Here is a 21,559-nt window from a genome sequence, read left to right as displayed (position 1 = left end):
CAAAGGCAATTACAAGAGCAACATTGATCATCAGGGATTAGAAATACAAAGCATACTTTTAGAAAGATATTTATAAAATGCAAAATGTAGCCAGATATTATAATTTTTAAAGCTATCAAGGCTAAGTAAAGAGTAATAAATTGATATTGAGAAATGTCACTTAAGAATGAGGTCTTGGTAAAGCAAATAACAAGACTGATGAAAGATATATTTGACTTCAAATATCCAAAAGTAAGAATGGAAGGTGATAACCTAGCAAAATGGTCAAACAGTAATGGGTAGAATTAAGAAACCTAAGCTATTAGCAGCAATTTGTTTGATTAGGAAGTCTGTGGGTTGAGAAAATAATTCGTCTTGAGAATTACTCTACATGCCAGTGGAATGTGTTTCATATTTTCAAAGGTTGGTACAAAATACCAAAGACAGCATTAAAGAACTGGCCTTCACTGTCAGAGGAAAAGATTACATGGTTTTAAAGTTCTCTACCTTCTTATGTGTGGAGTTGGTTTGATTTGTTGTTGATTTTCCAGTTCTTTAAGGTGTAGAGACAGCTGGTGTATTCTGGATTTTTCAATTTTTTTGAGGGAGGCTTGGATGGCTATGTATTTCCCCCTTAGGACTGCATTTGCTGTATCCCATAGGTTTTGGACCAAAGTGTCTTTAATCTCATTGGTTTCCATGAATTGTTTCAGTTCTTCTTTGATCTCCTGGTTGATCCAAGCATTCTTAAGCAAGGTGGTCTTTAGCTTCCAGGTGTTTGAGTTCCTTCCGAACTTTTCCTTGTGATTGAGCTCCAGTTTCAAAGCATTGTGATCTGAGAATATGCAGGGAATAATCTCGGTCTTTTGGTATTGGTTGAGTCCTGATTTGTGACCCAGTATGTGGTCTATTCTTGAGAAGGTTCCATGTGCACTTCAGAAAAATGAGTATTCTATTGTTTTAGGGTGGAATGTTCTGTATATATCTATGAGGTCCATCCATCATATATCTATGAGGTCCAATGTGTCTTGTTTCCTTATTGATTGTTCTTGCTCTTGTTTCATTATTGATTTTCTGCTTCGATCATCTGTCTATTTCTGAGAGAGGCATGTTAAGATCTCCTACTGTCTATTTCTGAGAGAGGCGTGTTAAGATCTCCTACTATTAATGTATTCATATCAATATGACTCTTTATCTTGATTAACAGTTTCCTTCTGAAATTGGCTGCTCCCATATTGGGGGCATAGAACGGAAATAAGACTAGAGCAGAAATCAATGAGGTAGAAACCAGAGATACAGTAGAACATATCAATGAAACTAGAAGTTGGTTTTTTGAAAGAATCAATAAGATCAATAAACCATTGGCCACACTAATCCAAAAGAAAAGAAAGAAAGCCCAAATTAATAAAATTATGAATGAAAAGGGAGAGATCACAACAAACACCAAGGAAGTAGAAACAATCATCAGAAGTTATTATCAACAGTTACATGCCAATAAGCTAAGCAACCTAGATGAAATGGATGCATTCCTGGAAAACTATAAACTCCCAAAATTGAACCAGGAAGAAATTGACAACCTGAATAGACCGATATCTAGTAATGAGATTGAAGCAGTGATCAAAAACCTCCCAAAAAACAAGAGCCCAGGACCTGATGGATTCCCTGGGGAATTCTACCAAATTTTCAAAGAAGAAATAACACCTATTCTCCTGACGCAGTTTCAAAAAATTGAAGCAGAAGGAAAACTTCCAGACTCTTTCTATGAAGCCAGCATTGCCCTGATCCCCAAACCAGGCAAAGACTCTACCAAAAAGGAGAATTTCAGACTAATATCACTGATGAATACGGATGCTAAGATTCTCAACAAGATACTAGCAAACAGGATCCAACAACACATTAAAAAGATTATCCACCAGGGAGGAGTCAAGATGGTGGAGAAGTAGCAGGCTGAGACTACTTTGGGTAGCGGGAGATCAGCTAAATAGCTTATCTAAAGATTGCAAACACCTACAAATCCAACGGGAGATCAAAGAGAAGAAGAACAGCAACTCTAGAAACAGAAAATCAACCACTTTCTGCAAGTTTCTTTTTTTTTTCTGAACCCCTTTTTATCCCCTTTCTCCCCCCTCACAATTTGGGATCTCTTCTGATGTGGCTAAAGCATATTTTCCTGGGGTTGTTGCCACCCTTTTAGTATTTTAATTGCTCCTTCATAAACTCTTATCTGGACAAAATGACAAGGCGGAAAAATTCGCAACAAAAAAAAGAACAAGAGGCAGTACCAAAGGCTAGGGACCTAATCAATACAGACATTGGTAATATGTCAGATATAGAGTTCAGAATGACGATTCTCAAGGTTCTAGCCGGGCTTGAAAAAGGCATGGAAGATATTAAAGCAACCCTCTCGGGAGATATAAAAGCCCTTTCTGGAGAAATAAAAAAACTAAAATCTAACCAAGTTGAAATCAAAAAAGCTATTAATGAGGTGCAATCAAAAATGGAGGCTCTCCCTGCTAGGATAAATGAGGCAGAAGAAAGAATTAGCGATATAGAAGACCAAATGACAGAGAATAAAGAAGCTGAGCAAAAGAGGGACAAACAGCTACTGGACCACGAGGGGAGAATTCGAGAGATAAGTGACACCATAAGACGAAACAACATTAGAATAATTGGGATTCCAGAAGAAGAGGAAACGGAGAGGGGAGCAGAAGGTATATTGGAGAGAATTATTGGAGAGAATTTCCCCAATATGTCAAAGGGAACAAGCACCAAAATCCAGGAGGTTCAGAGAACCCCCCTCAAAATCCATAAGAATAGGTCCACACCCCGTCACCTAATAGTAAAATTTACAAGTCTTAGTGACAAAGAAAAGATCCTGAAAGCAGCCCGGGAAAAGAAGTCTGTAACGTACAATGGTAAAAATATTAGATTGGCAGCAGACTTATCCACAGAGACCTGGCAGGCCAGAAAGAGCTGGCATGATATATTCAGAGTACTAAACAAGAAAAACATGCAGCCAAGAATACTATATCCAGCTAGGCTATCATTGAAAATAGAAGGAGAGATTAAAAGCTTCAGGACAAACAAAAACTGAAAGAATTTGCAAACACCAAACCAGCTCTACAGGAAATATTGAAAGGGGTCCTCTAAGCAAAGAGAGACCCTAAAAGTAGTAGATCAGAAAGAAACAGAGACAATATACAATAACAGTCACCTTACAGGCAATACAATGGCACTAAATTCATATCTCTCAATACTTACCCTGAATGTTAATGGGCTAAATGCCCCAATCAAAAGACACAGGGTATCAGAATGGATTAAAAAACAAAACCCATCTATATGTTGCCTACAAGAAACTCATCTTAAACCCGAAGACACCTCCAGGTTTAAAGTGAGGGGGTGGAAAAGAATTTACCATGCTAATGGACATCAGAAGAAAGCAGGAGTGGCAATCCTTATAGCAGATCAATTAGATTTTAAGCCAAAGACTATAATAAGAGATGAGGAAGGACACTATATCATACTCAAAGGAACTGTCCAACAAGAAGATCTAACAATTTTAAATATCTATGCCCCTAACGTGGGAGCAGCCAACTATATAAACCAATTAATAACAAAATCAAAGAAACACATCGACACAATAATAGTAGGGGATTTTAACACTGCCCTCACTGAAATGGACAGATCATCCAAGCAAAAGATCAACAAGGAAATCAAGGCCTTAAATGACACACTGGACCAGATGGACATCACAGATATATTCAGAACTTTTCATCCCAAAGCAACAGAATACACATTCTTCTTTAGTGCACATGGAACATTCTCCAGAATAGATCACATTCTAGGTCCTAAGTCAAGTCTCAACCGGTATCAAAAGATTGGGATCATTCCCTGCATATTTTAGACCACAATGCTCTAAAGCTAGAACTCAATCACAAGAGGAAATTTGGAAAGAACCCAAATACATGGAGACTAAACAGTATCCTTCTAAAGAATGAATGGGTCAATCAGGAAATTAAAGAAGAATTGAAAAAATTTATGAAACAAATGATAATGAAAACACAACGGTTCAGAATCTGTGGGACACAACAAAGGCAGTCCTGAGAGGAAAATATATAGCGGTACAAGCCTTTCTCAAGAAACAAGAAAGGTCTCAGGTACACAACCTAACCCTACACCTAAAGGAGCTGGAGAAAGAACAAGAAAGAAACCCTAAACCCAGCAGGAGAAGAGAAATCATAAAGATCAGAGCAGAAATCAATGAAATAGAAACCAAAAAAAACAATAGAACAAATCAACGAAACTAGGAGCTGGTTCTTTGAAAGAATTAATAAGATTGATAAACCCCTGGCCAGACTTATCAAAAAGAAAAGAGAAAGGACCCAAATCAATAAAATCATGAATGAAAGAGGAGAGATCACAACGAACACCAAAGAAATACAGACAATTATAAGAACATACTATGATCAACTCTACGCCAACAAATTTGACTATCTGGAAGAAATGGATGCATTCCTAGAGACATATAAACTACCACAACTGAACCAGGAAGAACTGGAAAGCCTCAACAGACCCATAACCAGTAAGGAGATTGAAACAGTCATCAAAAATCTCCAAACAAACAAAAGCCCAGGGCCAGACGGCTTCCCGGGGGAATTCTACCAAACATTTAAAGAAGAACTAATTCCTATTCTCCTGAAACTGTTCCAAAAAATAGAAATGGAAGGAAAACTTCCAAACTCATTTTATGAGGCTGGCATCACCTTGATCCCAAAACCAGACAAGGATCCCATCAAAAAAGAGAACTACAGACCAATATCCTTGATGAACACAGATGCAAAAATTCTCGCCAAAATACTAGCCAATAGGATTCAACAGTACATTAAAAGGATTATTCACCACGACCAAGTGGGATTTATTCCAGGGCTGCAAGGTTGGTTCAACATCCGCAAATCAATCAATGTGATACAACACATTAATAAAAGAAAGAACAAGAAATATATGATACTCTCCATAGATGCTGAAAAAGCATTTGACAAAGTACAGCATCCCTTCCTGATCAAAACTCTTCAAAGTGTAGGGATAGACGGCACATTCCTCAATATTATCAAAGCCATCTATGAAAAACCCACCGCAAATATCATTCTCAATGGAGAAAAACTGAAGGCTTTTCCGCTAAGGTCAGGAACACGGCAGGGATGTCCGTTATCACCACTGCTACTCAACATAGTACTAGAAGTCCTAGCCTTAGCAATCAGACAACAAAAGGAAATTAAAGGCATCCAAATCAGCAAAGAAGTCAACCTATCACTCTTCGCAGATGATATGATACTATATGTGGAAAACCCAAAAGACTCCACTCCAAAACTGCTAGAGCTTGTACAGGAATTCAGTAAAGTGTCAGGATATAAAATCAATGCATAGAAATCAGTTGCATTTCTCTACACCAACAACAAGACAGAAGAAAGAGAAATTAAGGAGTCCATCCCATTTACAATTGCACCCAAAACTATAAGATACCTAGGAATAAACCTAACCAAAGAGACTAAGAATCTATACTCAGAAAACTATAAAGTACTCATGAAAGAAATTGAGGAAGACACAAAGAAATGGAAAAATGTTCCATGCTCCTGGATTGGAAGAATAAATATTGTGAAAATGTCTATGCTACCTAAAGCAATCTACACATTTAATGCAATTCCTATCAAAGTACCATCCATTTTTTTCAAAGAAATGGAACAAATAATCCTAAAATTTATATGGAACCAGAAAAGACCTCGAATAGCCAAAGGAATATTGAAAAAGAAAGCCAAAGTTGGTGGCATCACAATTCCGGACTTCAAGCTCTATTACAAAGCTGTCATCATCAAGACAGCATGGTACTGGCACAAAAACAGACACATAGATCATGGAACAGAATAGAGAGCCCAGAAATAGACCCTCAACTCTATGGTCAACTCATCTTCGACAAAGCAGGAAAGAATGTCCAATGGAAAAAAGACAGCCTCTTCAATAAATGGTGTTGGGAAAATTGGACAGCCACATGCAGAAAAATGAAATTGGATCATTTCCTTACACCACACACGAAAATAGACTCAAAATGGATGAAGGATCTCAATGTGAGAAAGGAATCCATCAAAATCCTCGAGGAGAACACAGGCAGCAACCTCTTCGACCTCAGCCGCAGCAACATCTTCCTAGGAACATCACCAAAGGCAAGGGAAGCAAGGGCAAAAATGAACTATTGGGATTTTATCAAGATCAAAAGCTTTTGCACAGCAAAGGAAACAGTGAACAAAACCAAAAGACAACTGACAGAATGGGAGAAGATATTTGCAAATGACATATCAGATAAAGGGCTAGTGTCCAAAATCTATAAAGAACTTAGCAAACTCAACACCCAAAGAACAAAGAATCCAATCAAGAAATGGGCAGAGGACATGAACAGACATTTCTGCAAAGAAGACATCCAGATGGCCAACAGACACATGAAAAAGTGCTCCATATCACTCGGCATTAGGGAAATACAAATCAAAACCACCATGAGATATCACCTCACACCAGTCCGAATGGCTAAAATGAACAAGTCAGGAAATGACAGATGCTGGCGAGGATGCGGAGAAAGGGGAACCATCCTACACTGTTGGTGGGAATGCAAGCTGGTGCAACCACTCTGGAAAACAGCATGGAGGTTCCTCAAAATATTGAAAATAGAACTACCCTATGACCCTGCAATTGCCCTGCTGGGTATTTACCGTAAAGATACAAACGTAGTGATCCGAAGGGGCACGTGCACCCGAATGTTTATAGCAGCAATGTCTACAATAGCCAAACTATGGAAAGAACCTAGATGTCCATCTACAGACGAATGGATAAAGAAGATGTGGTATATATACACAATGGAATACTATGCAGCCATCAAAAGAAATGAAATCTTGCCATTTGCGACGACGTGGATGGAACTAGAGGGTATCATGCTTAGCGAAATAAGTCAATCGGAGAAAGACAACTATCATATGATCTCCCTGATATGAGGGAGAGGAGATGCAACATGGGGGGTTGAGGGGGTAGGAGAAGAGTAAATGAAACAAGATGGGATTGGGAGGGAGACAAACCATAAGTGACTCTTGATCTCACAAAACAAACTGAGGGTTGATGAGGGGAGGGGGTTGGGAGAGTGGTGTGGGGTTATGGATATTGGGGAGGGGATGTGCTATGGTGAGTGCTGTGAAGTTGTAGACCTGGCGATTCACAGACCTGTACCCCTGGGGATAAAAATATATGTTTATAAAGCTGTAAAAAAAAAAAAAAAAGAAAAAGAAAAAAGAAAGGATGAATACCCAAGTTTTGTAGCAACATGGACGGGACTGGAAGAGATTATGCTGAGTGAAATTAGTCAAGCAGAGAGAGTCAATTATCATATGGTTTCACTTATTTGTGGAGCATAACAAATAGCATGGAGGACAAGGGGAGATGGAGAGGAGAAGTGAGTTGAGGGAAATTGGAAGGGGAGGTGAACCATGAGAGACTATGGACTCTGAAAAACGATCTGAGAATTTTGAAGGGGTGGGGGGTGAGAGGTTGGGGGCACCAGGTGGTGGGTATTGTAGAGGGTACGGATTACATGGAGCACTGGGTGTGGTGCAAAAATAATGAATACTGTTATGCTAAAAAAAAAAAAAAAAAAAAGATTATCCACCATGACCAAGTGGGATTCATCCCTGGGCTACAAGGATGGTTCAACATTTGCAAATCAATCAATGTGATAGAACAAATCAATAAGAGAAGAGAAGAGAACAAATCAATAAGAGAAGAGAACACCATATGGTCCTCTCAATTGATGCAGAAAAAGCATTTGACAAAATCCAGCATCTGTTCCTGATTAAAATGCTTCAAAGTATAAGGATAGAGGGAACATTCCTGAACTTCATAAAATCTATCTATGAAAGACCCACAGTAAATATCATCCTCAATGGGAAAAAGCTGCAGCCTTCCCATTGAGATCAGGAACACGACAAGGATGCCCACTCTCACCACTTTTGTTCAACATAGTATTAGAAGTCCTAGCAACAGCAATCAGATAACAAAGAGAAATAAAAGGTATCCAAATTGGCAAGGAAGAAGTTAAACTCTCTCTCTTCGCAGATGACATGATTCTTTAAATGGAAAACACAAAAGACTCCACCCCCAAACTACTAGAACTCATACAGCAATTCAGTAACGTGGCAGGATACAAAGTCAATGTACAGAAATCAGTGGCTTTCTTATACACTAACAATGAAAATACAGAAAGGGAAATTAGAGAATCGATTCCATTTACTATAGCACTAAGAACCATAAGATACATGGGAATAAACTTAACCAAAGAAGTAAAGGAACTGTACTCGAAGAACTACAGAACACTCATGAAAGAAGTTGAAGAAGACACAAAAAGATGGAAGACCATTCCATGCTCTTGGATCGGAAGAATAAACATTGTTAAAATGTCTATACTGCCTAGAGCAATCTATACTTTTAATACCATTCCGATCAAAATTCCACCAGTATTTTTCAAAGAGCTGGAGCAAATAATCCTAAAATTTGTATGGAATCAGAAGAGACCCCGAATCACTAAGGAAATGTTGAAAAACAAAAATAAAACTGGGGGCATCACGTTACCTGATTTCAAGCTTTACTACAAAGCTGTGATCACTAAGACAGCATGGTACTGGCATAAAAACAGACACATAGACCAGTGGAACAGAATAGAGAGCCCAGATATGGACCCTCAACTCTATGGTCAAATAATCTTCGACAAAACAGGAAAAAATAGGGGCACCTGGGTGGCTCAGTGGGTTAAGCCTCTGCCTTCGGCTCGGGTCATGATCTCAGGGTCCTGGGATCGAGTCCCGCATCGGGATCTCTGCTCAGCGGACAACCTGCCTCCTCCTCTATCTCTCTCTCTGCCTGCCTCTCTGCCTACTTGTGATCCTTCTCTGTGAAATAAGTAAATAAAATCTTTAAAAAAAAAGGAAAAAATATACAGTGGAAAAAAGACAGTCTCTTCAATAAATGGGGCTGGGAAAACTGCACAGCTATATGTAGAAAAATGAAACTCCACCATTCTCTTACACCGTATGCAAAGATAAAATGGATAAAAGACCTCAACGTGAGACAGAAATCCATCAGAATCCTAGAGGAGAACATAGGCAGTAACCTCTTCAATATCAGCCACAGCAACTTCTTTCAAGATATGTCTCCAAAGGCAAAGGAAACAAAAGCGAAGATGAACTTTTGGGACTTCATCAAGATCAAAGCATCTGCACAGCAAAGGAAATAGTCAACAAAACAAAGAGGCAACCCACGGGATGGGAGAAGATATTCACAAATGACAGTACAGACAAAAGGTTGATATCCAAGATCTATAAAGAACTCCTCAAACTCAACAAACGCAAAACAGACAATCATATCAAAAAATGGGCAGAAGATATGAACAGACACTTCTTCAATGAAGACATACAAATGGCTATCAGACACATGAAAAAATGTTCATCATCACTAGCCATCAGGGAGATTCAAATTAAAACCACATTGAGATACCACCTTACACCAGTTAGAATGGCCAAAATTAGCAAGACAGGAAACAACATGTGTTGGAGAAGATGCAGAGAAAGGGGAACCCTCTTACACTGAATCCAAGTGTAAGAGGTGGGAATCCAAGTTGGTGCAGCCACTTTGGAGAACAGTGTGGAGATTCCTCAAGAAATTAAAAATAGAGCTTCCCTATGAACCTGCCATTGCACTACTGGGTATTTACCCCAAAGATACAGATGTAATGAAAAGAAGGGCCATCTATACCCCAATGTTTATAGCAGCAATGGCCACGGTCGCCAAACTGTGGAAAGAACCAAGATGCCCTTCAACGGACGAATGGATAAGGAAGATGTACTCCATATACACTATGGAGTATTATGCCTCCATCAGAAAGGATGAATTCCCAACTTTTGTAGCAACGTGGATGGGACGGGAAGAGATTATGCTGAGTGAAATAAGTCAAGCAGAGAGAATCAATTATCATATGGTTTCACTTATTTGTGGAGCATAACAAATAGCATGGAGGACAACGGGAGATGGAGAGGAGAAAGGAGTTGAGGGAAATTGGAAGGGGAGGTGAACCATGAGAGACTATGGACTCTGAAAAACAATCTGAGGGTTTTGAAGGGGCGTGGGGTGGAAGGTTGGGAGAACCAGGTGGTGGGTATTGTAGAGGGCACGGATTGCATGGAGCACTGGGTGTGGTGCAAAAACAATGAATACTGTTACACTGAAAAGAAATAAAAAAAAACTATTGCATCTAAATAGCATTTTGCTTTGCTTTGTTTTGAACTACTAGTGTGTCTTAACACTTATTAAGCATTAACTAGGTGTCAGAGTTGTGCTCACTGTAACATGGATTACATTTATTAAATTTATTTATTAAATTAAAAAAAATAATAAATAAAGGTCTTTACCTTCTGTTGTAGATTTTACAAAAAAGCATAATTTATAATGCAGAAAGATGGGTACCATCTACAGCCTGACTCAGAAGAATTGATTCAGAAGAAAACTACTATTGACAAGTTTCCTAGTCCTTATCCAGTAAGGCAACCCCCATTGGCACCCCCATTCTTATCTCAAATTCAAAAAATCCATAGAATTTTCTGAATCTTGAGGCTCCAACCTGGAAAAATGCCAAACCCCAGATATCTGTCTGGATAGAGACCTAAGCATTCCACAGAAGCACTGGCACTGGTAATGGTGGTGCTATGTGGAGACAACTCCCCCAAACTGTGCCTCCTTGAGTCAGGCTGCCTATTTTAATTTTAGACAAATAGTTTAACTTAATTTCAGACAAATCAGCTTCAATATCTACGCAAAAGGGCCTCAGTGCAATGGAACACCAGCTGAAAGTCAATACAAATAGATTTTTCTTTAAAAAAAATGTGATGAAGGACCAATTTGTATTATGAATCCTTCTACCTGCTTTCCCAGTCACAGGCAGGCCTCCAGTTGTCCACTTGTCAGTTTCTATGCCTGCCCAAAAAGAGTGAGTCCTTTTTGATATTATTTGGAACTCTGAACAACATTTCTGGTATGATTAATACCAAAAGCTGGTTGCCAAAGCTTCTAGAAAATAACAAGAGATCTTCATGCTTGTTACACCTAAAAATAAAGGAAAGAAGAGATGAAAACAAACATATTAAGATACAATTCCCTTTTCATCAGGGATTCAAACCAACTAAAACAGTTTGGCTCAAATTTTGTCCAGGGGACATTCTGACAATTCCCATTTCTTCCCATTCAGTGATTTGGGGGAAAAAATATGCAGGCTCAGTTCTGCCTCAAACCAGTTCAATTCTAGGGCTGGGGGGAACTGATGCATTTATGATTCAATACAAAAGCAATATTTGGGTTTAGTCCAAGATTTAGCAAAATTAGTATGGTTCATTCCAGTTTAATGTTTGATTCAAGTTACTATTTTCAACTGTTCATTTTATCAGTTATGCCCCGAAGGAAAAAAATATATGTATTAACTCTTGTCAGAGGGAAAACAGGAGAATACTGTTCATGGCTTTGAAAGGACTCAAGACTCTCCTTTTAGTGTGCAAATTAAGCATAGAATTTCTGTTGTCGGACACATCATTTAGAGTATATAAACCTACCTTTTCCCAAAACACTCAGAATAACCCTCAGGAACGTTTTTTATTAAACATCTACTCCATCTCTTCTCGCAAAGCAACCAAGAAAATTTCTAGCTAGTCTTTTCTAGGTATTTCTAAATTAGAAAATCTTAACTCTTTATTCCTTTTACAAGCTAAGATTATGCATGGAAATATTACACATAAATTTTATTTATAGTAATATGTTTAGTAATTTGATATCTGTGTATCATACACACACACACACACACACACACACACACACACACATGCGGACATATATAAAGGATAGTAGAGAAGCAGGAGTTTTAGTAGGTTCACTGAGAGCAAAAGAAAGGCAAGTGAGCCAAGGAAAAGAGATTGATTTAATGGCTGAAGGTATCTAAAACTCCTTCCTGTATCAAAACCCACTGCTTAGAATGTTATAAGTACATTTGATAAGGTGATTTATTGAGCTATAACTGTGTGATTTGTTTGCAGAGAATTTTCCCTCTTCCATTCAAGAAGGTCTCTCTCTTCCTAACTTTGACCTCCATGAATAGATTTTCTCCTGGAATGGGAATAAGGGGAGGAGATAGAGTTGGTGAGGGAAAAATGGAAAAGCATCATTAAGGATACATAGAATAGTCCCTGCTCTCAACAATATCCCAGCAATGTGGCATAGGAGAATGGCACCATGGTACAACCCAAACCCACATCCATAGTCCCACCCCAGACCCCTTCAGAAAGAAAGTAGCAGAACCCAAAGCTTCAAGATACTGCAAATCCGATTCCATTTCTATTGCTGCTATAACAAATTACCACAAATTTGGTGGCTAAAACACAAATTTACTATCTTATAGCTCTGGAGGTCAGAAGTTCCAGACAGATTTCGCTTGGCTAAAATCAAAGTGTCAGCAGAGAAAGTCTGCATTCTTTTTGGAGGTTCTAAGAGAAAATCCATTTCCTTGTCTTTTTCAGCTTGTAAAGACCACCTTCTTTCTTTGGCTCATGACCCCTTCCTCCATCTTCAAAGCCAGCAGCCTAGCATCTTTGCTCCTCTCTCTGACTTCTGCTTCCTCTGTCACATCTTGTTTTCTAACTGTGGTCCCCCTTGCCTCCCTCTTGTAAGAACCCTTGTGATCACACTGGACCCATATGGTTAACCCAGGCTTGCATATGAATGCATCAGGGGTTGTCATGATGAACTGGAGATTCAAGGTCCTCCACCAATCTCCATGAACTTGTAAGGGTTGGGATTCTTGTATAACACTCAAAGGGAAAGGAAGCCCCATTAATAACTAAAATGTGAGTGGAGTCAGAATTATGTTAAGATAAAGAAAAATTACAATTGTGACAGTTCTTGTTTGTAATTTTTGTGCCTACAGCATAGTTTTATTTTTCTTTCCTAAGCACATTAGCTCTCAATCGTCACCATTGCAACTCATTTACTATAATCACGCTGACAAATAACAAGTATCTACTAAGCTCCTATTATACATAGAGCACTTACAACAAGGAATTGTAACTAATGCAAAAGAATTAGAAAACAGGCATCCTTCTTAGGAAGTAATATGTATGAAAACTATAAGGGAGATTCCTTATGGGAAAAAGAAGATAAGACTATGTAACACGCTAAAGTATATTCTGCAAATAGTAAGTGTTCCTGGACACTCCGATCCTTCCCATCCTCACTGACTTGGTATCTTTCCTTGCAGACTTCACAGTATTTCCTACAAGGTTTTCCATGAAATGGAGCTTCTCTGATCAAGAAAGTTTAAGAATATACGGACCCATCATATTTAATTATTGTAGAAGTAGCCCAGAGAAGTTCTACACTAAAGAAATCACTTTTTACTTTAGCTATTTCCAAACATATTTGTGCCTGCAACCCTTTTTCCTCTTAACCCTTACTGACATTCCTCCTTGAAAATGCTGACTTAGTGAAATCATGGTCCTTCCTATATCATTTATATAAATGTTTCCTTTTTAAAAACCCAAGCTTCAGCACTGCTTACTGAATATTTAATAAATGTATGCTGAATAATGTGACTATCTAGCAAGATGAATGCTTATCTTTCCAAAAATTTTACTTCCTGTATTTATCAGTTCCATACCAAAATAAGAAGTTCCTGAAGCTCTGTCTTTTCCCATCTTTAGTATTAAAAATTGTCCGACTTTCTGAAACTCTGAATAGATTATATACACTGGTCCTCCTTATGCATAGATATATTTCTGTAGCAGCATGTTACGAAAAAATAAAATTTTGCAGTCTCCTCTCACCTCTGCTGCTAACTAATGTGTGACTTCATGCAAAACTCATGACCTTCTGGCACTCAATGTGCTCATTGGTAAAACAAGAGGAGTGAACTAGAGGGTCTCCAAGGCACCTTACAGCTCTATTATTTGTGCATGTTCTTTATCTAGATACTCATTCTCTCAAAGAATTTCAACATATGAGGCAAGAATTACTTCTCTTGAGGAAACAATACTATCTTCCCACCCCAATGCCCCCCACCTCCAAAAAGTTTTTTGTGTTCAATGACAGTACTCTTTGTCATAGATCCTATCAGCTTTCCCGGTGTGGTTGCAAAGATCTCTGCTTTAGTGCAGTCTATAATCTTACTGAGCATGTGGAATGAATTATGCTCCCCTCTTCAAAATTCATGTATTGACGCCCTTACCCCCATTGTGACTATATTTGGAGATAAGGCCTTTAAGAAGGTAATTAAGATTAAATGAGGCTATTGGAGTATGGCCCTAATCCAACAGGACTGGTATCTTTATAAGAAGAAGAAGAGATACCAGGAGTATACACACACACACACACACACACACACACACACACACACACACACACAAAGAGGCCACATGAGGACAGAGTGAAAAGATAATCATCTCTAAGCCAAAGAGAAGGGCCTTAGGAGAAGCCAACCCCAGGGCACCTTGATTCTGAATTTCCAGCCTCAAGAACTGGGAGAAAATAAGTTTTTGTTGTCTGAGCTACCCAGTCTGTGGTATTCTGTTATAGCAGCCTGAGCAGACCAATACAGTGAATAAATATAATCTATATGCAAACAAAAAGCAAAGAAAAAAAATATAGGACTCAACATAATCAAATAAGATGTGCATACTTTTTTAAAGAGATGGCTTCTGTTTGCTTGCAGAATAATTAATGTAGAAGTAACAGTTTATCCCACACTCACTCATCTAAGTGATGTGATCATATTGAGCATTTTCAACCCTAGGCACTAAAACTGACAAGAGACTTTTCCTGGACGTAGTACACAAGGAAAACAAAGCAGAAAGCAGCACAAATTTCTCTCCCAACCCATTTTCAACATCCTTGGTCCGAGGTAGGCTGCCTAATGGGCACAAAGTTTGCCTTGGTATAGATACAGCTAGCAATGGATATGACTTTACAAATAACCCTTTAACTTGAGAACTGTGAGTCCTCTTCTTAAATGGCTTATTCAAAAAGAAGTTAGAAGAGAGGTGGCTGGGTTGCTCAGCCATTAAGCAGCTGCCTTCAGCTCAGGTCATGATCCCGGGGTCTAAGAAGAGCCCCGCATGGGGCTCCCTACTCCGTGGGGAGCCTGCTTCTCCCACTCTTCCTCCCCCACTTGTGTTCCCTCTCATGCTGTCTCTCTCTCTCTCTGTGTCAAATAAATAAATAAAATCTTTAAAAAAATATATGTCAATATGGTCTTGTAGTATCATCTGAGAAAGTAAGTTATGGATCTCTGCCACCCACTTTTTCCCTCTTTCCACCCATTCCTCCCTGCCTCCTGCCCTTACAGCAGAACCCCCACTGTTGGAATCTCCCAGGGATGGGCTGCCTAAATCAATGATTTGCTTGCAGTGACTTATTTTTCGCCAAAGACCTACTCAGAGCAGTGGCTATACACTTTTAAAGGTTTGGCTATATTCTCTTTGTTAGGGACACAAAATTTAAATAATATGAACAATTAAACAATCACACTGACTGTATTCCTTGCTGTTCTTTCCATTTCTAAGCGTGCTTGGACTTGCTTTCTCATCCATTACACCTAAGATTGGTAAGCACACCATTATTTAGGAACTCCTCAGACAGTTCTGGTATGCATGCCGTATAGCACCTAGCACCATGTACTACACAGAATTCAAAAAATAGGTGTGGATCAAATTTTTTTTTTTTTGGATCAAATTTTTAAAAACAGGAGAACTGTATTAAAAAACATTTCACTTCTTTCTCATGTCTTTATATAAGGTATATTAACAGATTTTATTTAAAAAGCCAGCTTTGATTTAAATCTTGCTATTTGCAGGCACTCTTCTATGTGCTTTACAGGTATTAACATAAGAAATCAGGGGGAGGAGTCAAGATGGCAGAGAAGTAGCAGGCTGAGACTACTTCAGGTAGCAGGAGATCAGCTAAATAGCTTATCTAAAGATTGCAAACACCTATAAATCCAACGGGAGATTGAAGAGAAGAAGAACAGCAATTCCAGAAACAGAAAATCAACCACTTTCTGCAAGGTAGGACTGGTGGAGAAGTGAATCCAAAGCGACGGGAAGATAGACCGCGGGGGGAGGGGCCGGCTCCCGGCTCCCGGCGGAGCAACGGAGCACAAAATCAGGACTTTTAAAAGTCTGTTCCACTGAGGGACATCACTCCAGAAGCTTAACTGGGGTGAAGCCCAGGCGGGGTCAGCGCGGCCTCAGGTCCCACAGAGTCACAGAAGGATCGGGGAAGTCTGAGTGTCGCAGAGCTTACTGGTATTAGAACAGGGAAGCCGGCTACAGAGACAGAGCCGAGGAGTGAGATCTAAACTCGGGGTTACCTTGAACCGGTCACAGGCTCAGTCAGCTTGGAGCGCAGCCAGAGGCCAGGGTGACGGGAGTCATTGGGCGCTGTTCTCTGAGGGCGCACTGAGGAGTGGGGCCCCGGGCTCTCGGCTCCTCCGGGCCGGAGACCGGGAGGCCGCCCTCTTCATTCCTGGCCTCCGGAACTCTACGGAAAGCGCTCAGAGAACAAAAGCTCCCGAAAGCAAACCCAGCAAACCCGAGCAGATTACTCAGCCCAGCCCGGGGTAAGGGCGGTGCAACTCCACCTGGGGCAAAGACACTTGAGAATCACTACAACAGGCCCCTCCCCCAGAAGATCAACAAGAAACCCAGCCAGGACCAAGTTCACCTACCAAGGAGTGCAGTTTCAATACCAAGGAGAGTGGCAGAATTCCAGAGGAGAAGAAAGCAAAGCATGGAACTCATGGCTTTCTCCCCATGATTCTTGAGCCTTGCAGTTAATTTAATTTTTTTTCTCTTTTTCAATTTTTTTTTCTCTTCTTCTGCTAAATTTTTTAAACTTTTACCGTTTTCTTTTTTTAACGTTTTTTAAAAAGTTTATCTAATATATATATTTTTTTTTCCTTTTTATATTTTTTATTGGCTTTCTTTTTTTAATAGTTTCTTTTTTTTCTTCTTCTTCTTCTAAACCTCTTTTTATCCCCTTTCACCCCCTCACGATTTGGGATCTCTTTTGATTTGGCTAAAGCATATTTTCCTGGGGTTGTTGCCACCCTTTTAGTATTTTACTTGCTCCTTCATAAACTCTTATCTGGACAAAATGACAAGGCGGAAAAATTCACAACAAAAAAAAGAACAAGAAGCAGTACCAAAGGCTAGGGACCTAATCAATACAGACATTGGTAATATGTCAGATATAGAGTTCAGAATGACGATTCTCAAGGTTCTAGCCGGGCTTGAAAAAGGCATGGAAGATATTAAAGCAACCCTCTCGGGAGATATAAAAGCCCTTTCTGGAGAAATAAAAAAACTAAAATCTAACCAAGTTGAAATCAAAAAAGCTATTAATGAGGTGCAATCAAAAATGGAGGCTCTCCCTGCTAGGATAAATGAGGCAGAAGAAAGAATTAGCGATATAGAAGACCAAATGACAGAGAATAAAGAAGCTGAGCAAAAGAGGGACAAACAGCTACTGGACCACGAGGGGAGAATTCGAGAGATAAGTGACACCATAAGACGAAACAACATTAGAATAATTGGGATTCCAGAAGAAGAGGAAACGGAGAGGGGAGCAGAAGGTATATTGGAGAGAATTATTGGAGAGAATTTCCCCAATATGTCAAAGGGAACAAGCACCAAAATCCAGGAGGTTCAGAGAACCCCCCTCAAAATCCATAAGAATAGGTCCACACCCCGTCACCTAATAGTAAAATTTACAAGTCTTAGTGACAAAGAAAAGATCCTGAAAGCAGCCCGGGAAAAGAAGTCTGTAACGTACAATGGTAAAAATATTAGATTGGCAGCAGACTTATCCACAGAGACCTGGCAGGCCAGAAAGAGCTGGCATGATATATTCAGAGTACTAAATGAGAAAAACATGCAGCCAAGAATACTATATCCAGCTAGGCTATCATTGAAAATAGAAGGAGAGATTAAAAGCTTCAGGACAAACAAAAACTGAAAGAATTTGCAAACACCAAACCAGCTCTACAGGAAATATTGAAAGGGGTCCTCTAAGCAAAGAGAGACCCTAAAAGTAGTAGATCAGAAAGAAACAGAGACAATATACAATAACAGTCACCTTACAGGCAATACAATGGCACTAAATTCATATCTCTCAATACTTACCCTGAATGTTAATGGGCTAAATGCCCCAATCAAAAGACACAGGGTATCAGAATGGATTAAAAAACAAAACCCATCTATATGTTGCCTACAAGAAACTCATCTTAAACCCGAAGACACCTCCAGGTTTAAAGTGAGGGGGTGGAAAAGAATTTACCATGCTAATGGACATCAGAAGAAAGCAGGAGTGGCAATCCTTATAGCAGATCAATTAGATTTTAAGCCAAAGACTATAATAAGAGATGAGGAAGGACACTATATCATACTCAAAGGAACTGTCCAACAAGAAGATCTAACAATTTTAAATATCTATGCCCCTAACGTGGGAGCAGCCAACTATATAAACCAATTAATAACAAAATCAAAGAAACACATCGACACAATAATAGTAGGGGATTTTAACACTGCCCTCACTGAAATGGACAGATCATCCAAGCAAAAGATCAACAAGGAAATCAAGGCCTTAAATGACACACTGGACCAGATGGACATCACAGATATATTCAGAACTTTTCATCCCAAAGCAACAGAATACACATTCTTCTTTAGTGCACATGGAACATTCTCCAGAATAGATCACATTCTAGGTCCTAAGTCAAGTCTCAACCGGTATCAAAAGATTGGGATCATTCCCTGCATATTTTAGACCACAATGCTCTAAAGCTAGAACTCAATCACAAGAGGAAATTTGGAAAGAACCCAAATACATGGAGACTAAACAGTATCCTTCTAAAGAATGAATGGGTCAATCAGGAAATTAAAGAAGAATTGAAAAAATTTATGAAACAAATGATAATGAAAACACAACGGTTCAGAATCTGTGGGACACAACAAAGGCAGTCCTGAGAGGAAAATATATAGCGGTACAAGCCTTTCTCAAGAAACAAGAAAGGTCTCAGGTACACAACCTAACCCTACACCTAAAGGAGCTGGAGAAAGAACAAGAAAGAAACCCTAAACCCAGCAGGAGAAGAGAAATCATAAAGATCAGAGCAGAAATCAATGAAATAGAAACCAAAAAAAACAATAGAACAAATCAACGAAACTAGGAGCTGGTTCTTTGAAAGAATTAATAAGATTGATAAACCCCTGGCCAGACTTATCAAAAAGAAAAGAGAAAGGACCCAAATCAATAAAATCATGAATGAAAGAGGAGAGATCACAACGAACACCAAAGAAATACAGACAATTATAAGAACATACTATGATCAACTCTACGCCAACAAATTTGACTATCTGGAAGAAATGGATGCATTCCTAGAGACATATAAACTACCACAACTGAACCAGGAAGAACTGGAAAGCCTCAACAGACCCATAACCAGTAAGGAGATTGAAACAGTCATCAAAAATCTCCAAACAAACAAAAGCCCAGGGCCAGACGGCTTCCCGGGGGAATTCTACCAAACATTTAAAGAAGAACTAATTCCTATTCTCCTGAAACTGTTCCAAAAAATAGAAATGGAAGGAAAACTTCCAAACTCATTTTATGAGGCTGGCATCACCTTGATCCCAAAACCAGACAAGGATCCCATCAAAAAAGAGAACTACAGACCAATATCCTTGATGAACACAGATGCAAAAATTCTCGCCAAAATACTAGCCAATAGGATTCAACAGTACATTAAAAGGATTATTCACCACGACCAAGTGGGATTTATTCCAGGGCTGCAAGGTTGGTTCAACATCCGCAAATCAATCAATGTGATACAACACATTAATAAAAGAAAGAACAAGAAATATATGATACTCTCCATAGATGCTGAAAAAGCATTTGACAAAGTACAGCATCCCTTCCTGATCAAAACTCTTCAAAGTGTAGGGATAGACGGCACATTCCTCAATATTATCAAAGCCATCTATGAAAAACCCACCGCAAATATCATTCTCAATGGAGAAAAACTGAAGGCTTTTCCGCTAAGGTCAGGAACACGGCAGGGATGTCCGTTATCACCACTGCTACTCAACATAGTACTAGAAGTCCTAGCCTCAGCAATCAGACAACAAAAGGAAATTAAAGGCATCCAAATCAGCAAAGAAGAAGTCAACCTATCACTCTTCGCAGATGATATGATACTATATGTGGAAAACCCAAAAGACTCCACTCCAAAACTGCTAGAGCTTGTACAGGAATTCAGTAAAGTGTCAGGATATAAAATCAATGCATAGAAATCAGTTGCATTTCTCTACACCAACAACAAGACAGAAGAAAGAGAAATTAAGGAGTCCATCCCATTTACAATTGCACCCAAAACTATAAGATACCTAGGAATAAACCTAACCAAAGAGACTAAGAATCTATACTCAGAAAACTATAAAGTACTCATGAAAGAAATTGAGGAAGACACAAAGAAATGGAAAAATGTTCCATGCTCCTGGATTGGAAGAATAAATATTGTGAAAATGTCTATGCTACCTAAAGCAATCTACACATTTAATGCAATTCCTATCAAAGTACCATCCATTTTTTTCAAAGAAATGGAACAAATAATCCTAAAATTTATATGGAACCAGAAAAGACCTCGAATAGCCAAAGGAATATTGAAAAAGAAAGCCAAAGTTGGTGGCATCACAATTCCGGACTTCAAGCTCTATTACAAAGCTGTCATCATCAAGACAGCATGGTACTGGCACAAAAACAGACACATAGATCATGGAACAGAATAGAGAGCCCAGAAATAGACCCTCAACTCTATGGTCAACTCATCTTCGACAAAGCAGGAAAGAATGTCCAATGGAAAAAAGACAGCCTCTTCAATAAATGGTGTTGGGAAAATTGGACAGCCACATGCAGAAAAATGAAATTGGATCATTTCCTTACACCACACACGAAAATAGACTCAAAATGGATGAAGGATCTCAATGTGAGAAAGGAATCCATCAAAATCCTTGAGGAGAACACAGGCAGCAACCTCTTCGACCTCAGCCGCAGCAACATCTTCCTAGGAACATCACCAAAGGCAAGGGAAGCAAGGGCAAAAATGAACTATTGGGATTTTATCAAGATCAAAAGCTTTTGCACAGCAAAGGAAACAGTGAACAAAACCAAAAGACAACTGACAGAATGGGAGAAGATATTTGCAAATGACATATCAGATAAAGGGCTAGTGTCCAAAATCTATAAAGAACTTAGCAAACTCAACACCCAAAGAACAAATAATCCAATCAAGAAATGGGCAGAGGACATGAACAGACATTTCTGCAAAGAAGACATCCAGATGGCCAACAGACACATGAAAAAGTGCTCCATATCACTCGGCATTAGGGAAATACAAATCAAAACCACCATG

Source organism: Lutra lutra, chromosome 6, assembly GCF_902655055.1.
Source record: "Lutra lutra chromosome 6, mLutLut1.2, whole genome shotgun sequence".
NCBI lineage: Eukaryota > Metazoa > Chordata > Mammalia > Carnivora > Mustelidae > Lutra > Lutra lutra.
This window is presented reverse-complemented; position numbering follows the sequence as displayed.